Source organism: Bufo bufo, chromosome 2, assembly GCF_905171765.1.
Source record: "Bufo bufo chromosome 2, aBufBuf1.1, whole genome shotgun sequence".
Lineage (NCBI taxonomy): Eukaryota > Metazoa > Chordata > Amphibia > Anura > Bufonidae > Bufo > Bufo bufo.
Window position 1 is genome coordinate 554,637,694 of NC_053390.1, and position 14,410 is coordinate 554,652,103.

Consider the following 14,410-nt stretch of genomic DNA (forward strand, 5'->3'; position numbering starts at 1 on the left):
GGCCTACCTAGACTATGGCAAATAACCTGTTCCCTGGCCCCATGGACTTCTTGGCAGGCAAACTAAAAACAGTGGCATTAACTTGCCCTGTATGCTCTCTCTACTTTATTGCCCAGTGTCATCTTGAAGGGAGTTTTCATCACGGCTTAGGGAGTGCTGACACCCAGCGGACCAAGCTTAACTTCACAGGGGTCTGTGGTTTGGCTTCTGAGCAGTACGGCTACATGAACACATGGCTCCTCACTAGTCCAGCTCACTATAGAGTCCTTATCTTTGCCAATGACCTAAAAAGCATCCAGATTGGATATCTCAATGCTCCACATAGGCAGGAAATGCTCCACGAGGGTTCCTACACCCTCTACTTTGAGATACACACCGATGTCTGTGAAGAAGGCTTTGATGAAAGATGGTGTCGGCTCTCTGTCAGAGGACTCAGCGTGATCCACAAGCAATGTTCCTTCACCTTCTGAGGACTCCTCTCCTCTTCATGACTTACAAGAGAAACTTGCAGCACAACATAAAACATCTGCTGCAAAGATGAAGGGTAATAACGATTCAGAGATAGAGAATTCAGAAAATGGGTCACAAGATAACAGACAAGAACTGCTAATATGGGTGACTTTCCCGCTCCTGGGAAACAACGACCTCCTGACGCCTGGTCACCTGAGATGCACCACAATAGAGGACACAAAGCTATCTTATCCACAAGTTCTGAGAAGGACAGCTCCCCAACTTTAAGTCCTGCAAAACGGAAACTAAAGCCCCAGGTCCAGACCTCTGAGAACGAAGTTTTATTATACATAAAGATGCATCTAAGGGGACCAGTAGACTTCTTTGAAGACTTTCAAATAGCCAATGAAGAGTTTTCTGTGCCACTTCTAAAGGAAATGCTGAGCATGTTGCAGAACTACTTACACAGTGATTTTAAAAAAGCAATCTCCCCCATCCAGCAGGCACTTGATGACATGGGAGAAATAGTCATACATATTAAACCTAAGATGGAGTCCTTTGCCTCCTCACACAATGAACTTTGTGGCCTCACACAAGGACACCATTGAGGCACTACAGGGTAAGGCTACATGCACACTAACTTTGTTTCCGTGTCCATTCCGCTTTTTTTGCGGATAGGATGTGGACCCATTCATTTCAATTGGTCCGCAAAAAATGTGGACAGCACACCGCGTGCTGTCCACATCAGTATGTCCGTTCCGTAGCCCCGCAATTTTTTTTTAACAGGTCCTATTCTTGTCCGTTTTAGGCATTGTTACAATAAATCCGCAAAAAAAAGTACGGCATCTAAATGTCATAGTTTTTGTTTCGTTTTTCAGATCCACAATTTGCGGAGCGCAAAACACATACAATCGTGTGCATGTAGCCTAAAGTTATTGATCTGGAGTATAAGAGTAGATAAAACATAAAATTTTGGGGGAGCCCTGACTCATCCCTAGTGTTCTGTATCACAGCTTTGGCCAGAGTACGTATATTCCTGAAGCAAAATAATTAAGCGTTGACAGTGCGCATAGAGAATGTTGAAACCATCTAACCAACCAGCAGATGCCTCCAGAGACGTCCTCGCCAGATTTAAGTTTTTTCACATTAAGGAACAATTACTGGCCAAGACGAGGAAGACCCTAAATTTGACAGCATCCTACTCTGTATTAAAGCTGCTCACTTATCTTTCAGCAGTAACCCTCCAAGCAAGAAGGAAGTACCTTCCACTGACCCAGACCCTGCACCAAAATAACATCCAGTACAGATGGAGCTTTACAATCAAGATCCTTCTAGTCTCCAATGGCTTGACACACATTATTAAATCCCCAGAAGAGGGACTTCTTGAAATCCTGGAAGATCACCCCTGCAACCCCAACACCTAAAGGAAGCAGCTCTACATTGCCTCGCATTGCGATAGAATGGTCCACAGCCAACAACAAGTAACTGTACCTATTTATTTTTCTAGGTGCAAGTGAGCTGGGCTGCACATCTGATTTGCTGTGCTTCACGCATGCCCAGAATTGTATACCCCACCTTATTCGGAAATATACAATATTCTGTTTGACCATAGGTCAGGTATAATGTTTTTTATACAGTTATTTTTTACTGGTTTCTTGTGGTCTCTTATGATGATAGACGCTGAGTGCTGGCTCCTGATCCAGGTCTGAAAAACGTTCTGTATCCTGACAATGGAAATGTTTCCTGCCGCTGCCTACTGGCGCCCTCTCATAATTGTAAATTACTGACTCAAGCTACCTCAATATTATGTCACCATGGCTATTAAAATTATGTCTATTAATGCAAGGGGCTTAAACTCCCCTTTCAAAAGGAAAAATCTAGGGAGAGAGAACAAAAAATTGATATTTGCATGGAAGAGACAGAGTTGAGCGGACACCTGGATGTTCGTGTTCGACGGGTTCGGCCGAACTTCAGAAAAAAGTTTGAGTTCGGGACCCAAACTTGATCCGAACTTGACCCTGAACCCCATTGAAGTCAATGGGGACGCGAACTTTTGAGCACTAAAATGGCTGTAAAAATGTAATGGAAAGGGCTAGAGGGCTGCAAATGTCATCAAAATGTGTTTAAGTGCATGGCAAGTGCTCTGCAAACAAATGTGGATAGGGAAATTACTTAAAATAACATAAAATACGTAAAAATAAAAAAATATTAATCTTGATCTAGGAGGACGAGGTCCATATGGAGTAGGAGGTTGAGAAGGCGGTGGATGTGGCGGTGTAGGTGGAAGTGGCGGTGGAGGAGGAGGAGGTAGCCTACAATGCTTTTTGGTTTAAAATTTATTTTAATTTTTTTAAATTAGGGTACACCTCAAAACATTGGGAACTATAACCCTCCAGTCGTGCTAAACACACGTTCAGACAATACACTGGCTGCAGGGCAGGCCAGCACCTCCAAGGGGTAAAGGGCAAGCTCAGGCCATGTGCCCAATTTGGAGACCCAGAAGTTGCAGGTGCTGACCCGTGTCAGTCAGTTTGTGTAGGTGTGTGCATACTTACTGCCCCACCATGTCACACGTCTCCGTGATGTTCACGATCCAATTTGATATGTGCTCTATCAACTTTCGATGTTCTTTTATGCGCCTACCATGGTGATCACGGGTGGATGGGAATCAGGGTTCCATGCCGAAGAGGGAGCGTGAGAAAAAGAGACCAAGTTTAGGGGAGATAAATTTATTTAAAAAATTGGGGATCGAGCAGTAATGTGGGAAAAGCTATTGAGGCGCAAATGTTGTACAAATTACAGAAGCCCAAATGTGGGACAAAAGAGTCAAGCGGAAATGTGGGAAAAGCTATTGAGGCGAATATGTTGGCCAAAAGAGTATAACGGAAATGTGGGACAAACTATTGAAGTGCAAATGTGGTACAACTTGTTTAAGTTTAAGCATTGAATCAAAGGAGGTGGCGCGCATCAATTAAAGAAGCATTTCAGAAATAATTTTATTCCCTGTCACCTATGCAGAGCAGGGGTTTATTCACGTCTAAAATTGTATAATGTCAACCCAAGAATGTAACAGAAAAATTACAGAAATGTATTAACCTGTCTACTTGGTAGAGAAGGGGGTCTATGGCAGAAAAAAATTGTTTATTGTCACCCAAAAATGTAAAATAAAAATTGAAATTTATTAAGCTGTCAACTAGGTAGAGGAGGGGTATATTACACCCAAAAATTGGTGAATTTGACCCTAAAATGTAACTGACAAATAATATAATTTTTTTTTTACCTGTCTACCAGGTATAGCAGTGGTACATCACACCCAAAAATTGGGGATTTTCACCCAAAAATGTAACAGACACATTATAGAATTTTTTTTTTTTACCTGTCTACTAGGTATATCAGTGGTACATAACACCCAAAAATTAATGAATTTCACCCTAAAATGTATTAGACAATTTTTTTTTTTTTTTATCTGTCTACTAGGTATAGCAGTGGTACTATACACCCAAAGATTTGTGAATTTCACCAGAATATGTAACTGACAATTATTATTTTTTTACAGGTCTACTAGGTATAGCAGTGGTACTTCACACCCAAAAAATGTTGAATTTCAAATGAAAATGTAACTGATAATTTATAAATTTTTTTAGCCGGACTACTAGGTATAGCAGTGGTACATCACACACAAAAATTTGTGAATTTCACCAGAAAATGTAACTGACAAAGTAGTGAATTGATATAAAATAAAATACGTACAAATAAAAAAAAAATATTAGATTTATGAGGTGGAGTTCCATATGGAGTAGGAGTTTGAGGAGGCGGTGGACGTAGGACGAGGTAGCCAACACAGGTTTTTGGTTTTAATTTTATTATTTTAAATTAGGGTACACTCTAAAAGAGTGTGAAATATCCAAAATACAAGAATGAGCAATTGCGCTGCAGTATAACAATGGCTGGTTAGTGCCGGTGTACATGTCTATTCTGCACAAGGTACGGACAAGTCCTGTGGGATCCATGCCTGGATGAACGTGAGCTTGTCCACATTGACTGTAGACAGGCGGCTGCGTTTGTCTGTGATGACGCCCCCTGCCGTGCTAAACACACGTTCAGATAAAACACTGGCTGCAGGGCAGGCCAGCACCTCCAAGGTGTAAAGGGCAAGCTCAGGCCATGTGCCCAATTTGGAGACCCAGAAGTTGAAGGGGGCAGACCCGTCATTCAGTACGTGTAGGCGTGTGCACACATACTGCTCCACCATGTGCGTCAAACCGGATAGTCCCAGAGCTGCTACGAGATTTCGCCCATTATAGCACACCACCAGGCCGGGCTTGAGGCTGACTGGCACAAACCACTCATCGGTCTGTTGTTCAAGGCCCGTCCACAGCTCCTGTGCGGTATGGGGTTTGTCCCCCAAACGGATACGTTTTAAAACTGCCTGCTGTCATTTACCCCTGGCTGTGCTGAAGTTGGTGTTGAAGGTGTTACGCTGACCAGATGAGGAGCTAGTAGAAGATGAGGAAGCAGAGTAGGAGGAGGAAGCAACAGGAGGCAAACTGAAGCACCCTGCAATCCTTGGTGGTGGAAGGACATGCGCCAAACTGCTATCCGCCTCAGGCCCAGCCGCCACTGCATTTACCCAGTGTGCTGTTATGAAGATATAACAGCCCTGACCGTGCTTACTGGTCCACGTATCCGTAGTCAGGTGCACCTTGCCACAGATGGCATTGAGCAGTGCACACCTGATTCTGTCCCCTACTTGGTTGTGTAGGGAAGAGATGGCTCGCCTGGAAAAGTAGTGGCGGCTGGGCAAGACGTACTCTGGGACAGCCACCACCATAAGGCCTTTAAAACTATCCGTTTCCACCAGACGGAATGACAGCATTTCAAAGGCCAGTAATTTAGAAATGCTGGCATTCAGGGCTAGGGATCGCGGGTGGGTAGGGGGGTACTTCCTCTTCCTCTCCAGCGTTTGGGAGATAGAGAGCTGAATGCTTCAGTGGGACATTGTGGAGATGCTTGGTGACCCAGGTGTTGGTGTTGCTGGCAGATCCTCTGTTTGCGGGGTGGCAGGTGGCACTGTCACTCCAGAGGTGGATGAAGAGGCCGAGACTGCAGCAGAAGGGGAAGCAGGAGGAGCCAGAGACCTTTCTTGGTTTTTGAGGTGTCTACTCCACTGCAACTCGTGCTTTAGACTTAAATGCCTGGTCATGCAGGTTGTGCTCAGGTTGAGAACGTTTATGCCTCGCTTCAGGCTCTGATTGCACAGCGTGCAAACCACTCGTGTCTTGTCATCAGCACATTGTCTAAAGAACTGCCATGCCAGGGAACTCCTTGGAGCTGGCTTTGGTGTGCTCGGTCCCTTGCTGCAGTTGGCAGTAGCAGGCGTACTGTCTAGAGGACGGCCACTCCGCTTTTTCACCCTGCTCCCTCTTCTGCTGTGCTGGTGGCTCTGTGCGACCACCGCCTCTTCCTCCAAACTACATAGGTCACTCGCATGACCTTGATTACATGTGGGGTCGAGGACCTCATCGTCCTCCACATCATCTTCCACCCAGTCTTACCCCTGCCTTCCTTGTCGATCTGCACACTTTCAAAAGCCCCAGCAGTTGGCACCTGTGTTTTGTAATCATCCGAGATGTGCTGCAAAGGTCCTCCCATGTACTCATCTTGAAAGATAAGTGGTTGGGCATCGGTGCACTCAGTCTCTTCCACTTCTGGGGCAGGGATAGGTGGATGGCCCTGGGAAACCCTGCTAACAGTCATCAAAAAGCAGAAGAGACTGCTGCATGATTTGGGGCTCAGACTGCTTGGCTGATTTGCAAGGGGGTGAGGTGAAAGACTGATGGACATCGGCTGCAGGTGCCAACTGTGGTCTTTCAGCAGGAGACTGGGTGGGAGACGATGTTAAGGTACTGGATCCACTGTCAGCAACCCAATCTACTATCGCCTGTACTTGTTCAGGCCTCACCATTCGTAGAGCCGCATTAGGCTCGACCAAATACCACAGCAGGTTCTGTCGCCTACTCGCACCTGAGGAAGGGGTTTCACTTGTGTGTGTGGCACAGATCGACCACGTCCTCTACCTGCAACAGGAGCTCCACCTGCAGCACCACGACCTGGGCCACGTCCCTTATTTGACGCTCTCCTCATATTTCTCGAATTTAGGATCTTGCCCTAAATGGGTGTTTAATTAATATTAGAATATAACGACAGTATGTAAAGGGTGTATCTCACACGGCCTAACCCACAGTAGGCCTCAATTAAACATTTGTTTGCCCAAAATGGCTGTAATTCAAATACATGAATCAAACCCCTGTATTTAAATCGTGTATCTCACACGGCCTGACCCACAGTAGGCCTCAATTAAAGATGTATTTTGTCCTAAAATGGCTGTATTTCAAATACCTGAATCAAACCCCTGTATGTAAAGGGTGTATCTCACACGGCCTGACCCACAGTAGGCCTCAATTAAACATTTGTTTGCCCAAAAATTGCTGTATTTCAAATACCTGAATCAAACCCCTGTATTTAAAGGGTGTATCTCACACGGCCTGACCCACAATAGGCCTCAATTAAAGATGTATTTGCCCAAAATGGCTGTATTTCAAATACCTGAATCAAACCCCTGTAGGTAAAGGGTGTATCTCACACGGCCTGACCCACAGTAGGCCTCAATTAAATATTTAAAGATTACGCCCTATTTCCCGAATCCTTAAGGACTCAGGGCGTACCGGTATGTCCCAAGTTTAAATCGTGATTGCGGTGACGCGGGGGTTAATCCAAACAGGATGCCGGCTGAAATCATTCAGCCGGCATCCTGTCACAATGCCAGGGGGGGATCATGTGACCCCCCGTATCGGCGATCGCCGCAACCGCAGGTCAATTCAGACCTGCGGTTTGCTGTGATTTCTGCAGTTTCTGATCCCCACGGTCCCTGACCGCGGGGATCAGAAACTTTAAAATGCCCCCCTGAATGATTTTATGGCGGCGGGTGGTGCAGGGAGGGTTGCGGGCGGTCCGGGCGGTGCGGGAGACGGGTGGTGTGTCAGGCGGGATCGCGATCCCCCGCCCGCCTGCTTTCGAAAATTCATTGGTGGCCAGTGGGTATACCAGAGTGTCAGCACATTGCTGACACTCTGGTATAAACGGCTGACATCTGTGCAGATGTCAGCCGTTTAACCCTTTCCATACCGCGGTCTGTACGGACCGCTGTATGAAAAAGGTTAACAGTCAGGGTCAGGGAGCTCCCTCCCTCTCCCATCGGGGGGCTGCTGTGCCTTTGCAGCCCCCAGACAGAGTGGGGTGACAGAGGCCCCCCCCTTACCCTTCCCCGTCTGCTCAGTTGTGGCTACAACTAAGCAAACGGGGAAGGTTCCCATGGCAACAGGACGCCTTCTCAGGCATCCTGCTGTCCATGGTGCTGAACAGATCTGTACTAAAGGCATAGATCTGTTCAGACAAAGTGTAAGTAAAATACAGTACAATACACTATATAGTGTACTGTACTGTATTATACAGACATCATACCCACTGGATCTTCAAGAACCGGGTCTGGGTCAAAAAAAATTAAAAAGTAAAGATAAAAAAAAGTAAAAAAAAGTAAAGATAAAAAAAACACATTTATCACTAAATAAAAATTTTAAAAATAAAATACACTACACATATTAGGTATCGCCGCGTCCATAACGACCTGATCTATAAAACGGTCATGTCACTTTCCCCGCACGGTGAAGGCCATAAAAAAAAAAAAGTATGGGAAAATTAAAATTTTGCCCACCTTACTTCACAAAAAAGGTAATAAAAGTGATCAAAAAAGTCGCATGTACGCCAAAATAGCACCAATCAAACCATCATCTCATCCCGCAAAAATCATACCCTACCCAAGATAATCGCCCAAAAAACTGAAAAAACTATGGCTCTTAGACTATGGAAACACTAAAACATGATTTTTTTGTTTCAAAAATGAAATCATTGTGTAAAATTTACATAAATAAAAAAAAGTATACATATTAGGTATCGCCGCATCTGTATCGACCGGCTATATAAAAATATCACATGACCTAACCCCTCAGGTGACCACCGTAAAAAAATTAAAATAAAAACGGTGTAAAAAAAGCTTTTTTTTGTCATCTTACATCACAAAAAGTGTAATAGCAAGCAATGAAAAAGTCATATGCACCCCAAAATAGTGCCAATCAAACCGTCATCTCATCCCACAATAAATTAGACCCTACCTAAGATAATCGCCCAAAAACTGAAAAAACTTTGGCTCAGACTATGGAGACACTAAAACATGATGTTTTTTGTTTCAAAAATGAAATCATTGTGTAAAACTTACATAAATAAAAAAATTATACATATTAGGTATCGCCACGTCCGTGACAACCTGCTCTATAAAAATACTACATGATCTAACCTGTCAGATGAATGTTGTAAATAACAAAAAAAAACGGTGTCAAAAAAGCTTTTTCTTGTTATCTTGCCTCACAAAAAGTGTAATATAGAGCAACCAAAAATCATATGTACCCTAAACTAGTACCAACAAAACTGCCACCCTATCCCGTAGTTTCTAAAATGGGGTCACTTTTTTGGAGTTTCTACTCTAGGGGTGCATCAGGGGGGCTTCAAATGGGACATGGTGTCAAAAAAAACAGTCCAGCAAAATCTGCCTTCCAAAAACCGTATGGCATTCCTTTCCTTCTGCGCCCTGCCGTGTGCCCGTCCAGCAGTTTACGACCACATATGGGGTGTTTCTGTAAACTACAGAATCAGGGCCATAAATAATGAGTTTTGTTTGGCTGTTAACCCTTGTTTTGTAACTGGAAAAAATATATTAAAATGGAAAATCTGCCAAAAAACTGAAATTTTGAAATTGTATCTCTATTTTCCATTAAATCTTGTGCAACACCTAAAGGGTTAACAAAGTTTGCAAAATCAGTTTTGAATACCTTGAGGGGTGTAGCTTCTTATATGTGGTCACTTTTTGGAGTTTCTAGGGGTGCATCAGGGGGGCTTCAAATGGGACATGGTGTCAATAAAAACCAGTCCAGCAAAATCTGCCTTCTAAAAACCATACGGCGCACCTTTCCCTCTATGCCATAATGTGTGCCCGTACAGTAGTTTACGGCCACATATGGGGTTTTTCTGCAAACTACAGAATTGGGGCAATAAATATAGAATTTTGTTTGGCTGTTAACCCTTGCTTTGTTACTGGAAAAAATTTATTAAAATGGAAGATTTTCCAAAAAATCTAAATTCTGAAATTTTAACACCATTTGCCATTAACTCTTGTGGAACACCTAAAGGGTTAACAAAGTTTTTAAAATCAGTTTTGAATACCTTGAGGGGTTTAGTTTATAGAATTGGGTCATTTTTGGGTGGTTTCTATTATGTAAGCCTTGCAAAGTGACTTCAGACCTGAACTGGTCCCTAAAAAGTGGGTTTTTGAAAATTTCTGAAAAATTTCAAGATTTGCTTCTAAACTTCTAAGCCTTGTAACATCCCCAAAAAATAAAATATCATTCCCAAAATGATCTAAACATGAAGTAAACATATGGGGAATGTAAAGTAATAACTATTTTTGGAGGTATTACTATGTATTATAGAAGTAGAGAAATTGAAACTTGGAAATTTGCAATTTTTAAAAAATTTTGGGTAAATTTGGTATTATTTTATAAATAAAAATGATTTTTTTTAACTTCATTTTACCAGTGTCATAAGGTACACTACGTGACAAAAAGACAATTTCAGAATGGCCTGGATAAGTCAAAGCGTTTTAAAGTTATCAGCACTTAAAGTGACACTGGTCAGATTTGCAAAAAATGGCCAAGGCCTTAAGGTGAAATATTGCTGAGTCCTTAAGGGGTTAAATACCTGAATCAAACCCCTGTATTTAAAGGTTGTATCTCACACGGCCTGACCAACAGTAGGCCTGAATTAAAGATTTGTGCACCAAATGGCGGTATTTCAAATATAACCCAAATGTATAAAGGGTGTATCTCACATTGACATATGCAGCAAAGGTTGCCAAATAAACTTTTTTTTCCCAAACGGGTGTTTGTTTAATAGCTGAATATGGCAGCATTATATAACCCAGGAATTTCAAATGTCAAGATGCTGCAAGGCCTGAAATATTGTGTATTTTGCCCCAAAAAGGGTGTTTTATTAATGAAAGAATATAAGCCCTGTATATACAGGGTGTATCTCACACGGCCTGACCCACAGTATGCCTGAATTAAAGATTTGTGCACCAAATAGTGGTATTTCAAATATCTGAATAAAACCCAAATGTATAAAGGGTGTATGTCATAATGACATATGCAGCAAAGGCTGCCAAATAAACTTTTTTTGCCCAAATGGGTGTTTGTTTAATAACTGAATTTGACAGCAGTATATAAGCCTGTAATTTCACACGTGCTGATGCTGCAAGGCCTGAAAATAGTGTTTTTTGGCAAAAAAGTGAGTTTTTAAAACCCCAGAAAATGATGGCTGTATTTCTAGCCTAAATTGCACACTGACTAATCCAGATGTTGTATATTGCCAAAAAAGTGTTTTTTTGGTAACAGAATATGAAAGCTGTATATATTAAACTTGAATTTAACACTCGCAGATCAGGAAAATCTTGTTTTTTGGCAAAAAGTGTGTTTTTAAAACCCCAGAAAATGATGGCTGTATTTCTAGCGTAAATTGCACACTGACTAATCCAGATGTTGTATATTGCCAGAAAAGTGTTTTTTTTTGTAACAGAATATGAAAGCTGTATATATTAAACTTGAATTTAACACTTGCAGATCAGGAAAATAGTGTTTTTTGGCAAAAAAGTGTGTTTTTAAAACCCGAGAAAATGATGGCTGTATTTCTAACTTAAATTGCACACTGACTGATCCAGATGTTGTATATTGTCAAAAAAGTGTTTTTTTGGTAACAGAATATGAAAGCTGTATATATTAAACTTGAATTTAACACTTGCAGATCTGGAAAATAGTGGTTTTTGGCACAAAAATAGTGTTTTTTAAAACCCAGAAAATGATGGCTGTATTTCTAACTTACCGTATTTTTCGCTTTATAAGACGCACCTGATGATAAGACGCACCTAAGTTTTTGAGGAGGAAAATAAGAAAAAAATATTTTGAACCAAAAGGTGTGCTTTTGAACTAATGGTGGTCTGTGGAAGACACTGTTTTGAGGGGTCTGTGGATGACGCACTGTTATGGAGGGATCTGTGGATGACGCACTGTTATGGGGGGATCTGTGGATGACGCACTGTTATGGGGATCTGTGGATGACGCACTGTTATGGGGGGATCTGTGGATGACGCACTGTTGGGGGGATCTGTGGATGACACTGATGGGGGGATCTGTGGATGACACTGATGGGGGGATCTGTGGATGACACTGATGGGGGGGATCTGTGGATGACACTGATGGGGGGATCTGTGGATGACACTGATGGGGGGATCTGTGGATGACACTGATGGGGGGATCTGTGGATGACACTGATGGGGGGATCTGTGGATGACACTGATGGGGGGATCTGTGGATGACACTGATGGGGGGGATCTGTGGATGACACTGATGGGGGGGATCTGTGAATGACAGAGGGGGGATCTGTGCATTACACTGAGGGGGGATCTGTGCATGACACTTATGGGGCTCTGTGGATGACACTTATGTCATCCACAGATCCCCATAAGTGTCATCTACAGATCCCCCATCAGATGCATCAGTGTGGAGGGAGGAGGCGGGGCCCGGTGTAGTGACTCTACTCTAATACACCGGGCCCCGCAACTGTTAAACATTCAATCTGATAGTATATGCTCTGTACGGGCGGCTCTTACTTTAGTACCGTAAGTATAGCGCAGACCGGCATCTCCATCGGTCATGCGCCACCTGCCGCAGCTCCTTCTGTCATGCGCCGTCTGCCCCAGCTCCCTCCTCATGCGCCGCCTGCCTGCTTATCTCACTTTATGAATGAACAGGCAGGCGGCGCATGACAGAGGGAGCTGGGGCAGGCGGCGCATGGCAGAGGGAGCTGGAGCAGACGGCGCATGACAGAGGGAGCTGGAGCAGACGGCGCATGAGGAAGGAGGTGCGGCAAGCGGCGCATGACCGAGGCAGATGCCGGTCTGCGCTATACTTACGGTACTATAGTAAGAGCCGCCCCTACAGAGCATATACTATCAGATTGAATGTTTAACAGTTGCGGGGCCCGGTGTATTAGAGTAGAGTCACTGCACCGGGCCCCGCCTCCTCCCTCCACACTGTCACTGATACTTCGCTGGCCGCGCTGTGCAGGATAGCGGCCAGCGAAGTATTCGCTTTATAAGACGCACGGCCATTTTCCCCCCACTGTTGGGGGAAAAAAAGTGCGTCTTATAAAGCGAAAAATACGGTAAATTGCACACTGACTAAGCCTGCAAATGCAACAGATGTGGTAAATTGCCCAAAAAATTTGGATTTTCAATATCCCAAAAGCTCAGATGCATTGCTAGTGCACTGAGCTTGCATAAAATGGCCGCCGCCGCCCACCTAACTGACTTATTAAAGTTATTTTTTTTTTCAGTCACTTGGCTCAGGGCAGGATAAAAAAGTTGTGCCCTGCACCCACAAAACACAATGTATGTAGATCGCTGAGTTAGATTCAGATTTTGAGCAAAGATTCAGTCCTATTCTCTCCCTGAAATCACCAGCAGCATCCTCTCCCTACACTAAGCACAGCAGAGTGACGTGCAGCGCTACGTGATTCCAGCTTATATAGAGGCTGGGTCACATGCTACACTGGCCAATCACAGCCATGCCATTAGTAGGCATGACTGTGATGGCTTCTAAGGTCAGACAGTTAACCGCTTGTTGATTGGCTGCTCTGCAGCCTTTCAAAAAGCGTCAAGAAAGCGCCGAACACTGATCCCGAACCCGAACGTTTACTGAAATTTTCGGGTTCGGGACCGGGGTCCAAAAATCCTAAAGTTCGGTACGAACCCGAACTTTATAGTTCGGGTTCGCTCAACCATAGACACATGCTGTATCTCTCATTCACATGAAAATTCCTAACATTTTCCTTTCTTCTTATTAAAAAAGGAGGGTTATTTTGGTGGTGCTGGGACAGTCTATTAGTACTTGTGTACATGACCATTATATCATCCAGAAAGTAGATATATTATTTCTATTTGTACTATCAAAAACAGATTGTTTTCCCTTGTCAACGTATATGCCCCCTATGCCAAGCAGTCTAGGTTCTTATTAATCCCCAACTAGATTCTACTCATACCACTAGAAACAGACTACTCGTTTAGACACCTGACTGAATCTAATGAGCTCTCAGATGTATGGCGGATTAGACATGCCTCTGAGAGGGACTATACTCACTTCTCGCCTAGACCTATTTCATATTCATTGTTTTCTAGTGGGAAAACATCTACTAGACACCCTTGCAATCTATATGGCCTACCCTACAATTAATGATTATATTTGGAGAGCTGATTCATATGTTATCTTACACCATAAATATAAAAATAAAAAAAATCGAGGACACTACATAAGGCCCCTCGACCAGACAACTTCACCACAGAATACTACCGAAGATTCTCCCAGATCCTACTTCCACACCTACAGTACATAAAATATATAATAAGTCTTATCCACGAGACAATTTCCACCTCCAAAATGATGAAAGCTCTCATTGTCATGATACCCAAATCAGGCAAATCCCCTCTAGAGACAGAAAAACTAAAGACCTATATCATTATTAAACAACAACATAAAATTCTATGCTAAAATTCTAGCCACAAGACTAAAAAAACATTCTATCTGTACTAATTCAAAATGATCAGATTGACTTTATACATGGCAGACAAGGCCCCGACAACACCAGATGGATATCGACATCACAATCCTGTCAAACAAAAATATCCCAGCTCTATTTCTCATTATCGACCCAAAAAAAGTATTTGAATGCATAAATTGGGACT

General features: G+C 43.2%; 1 protein-coding gene across 2 annotated transcripts in view; it reads left to right on the forward strand.

Annotated features, from left to right (window-relative positions):
- Nucleotides 1–14,410, forward strand: part of NPFFR2 (neuropeptide FF receptor 2) — a 387,038-nt gene that overhangs the window by 168,300 nt on the left and 204,328 nt on the right. The gene's annotated exons all lie outside the window — the stretch shown is intronic.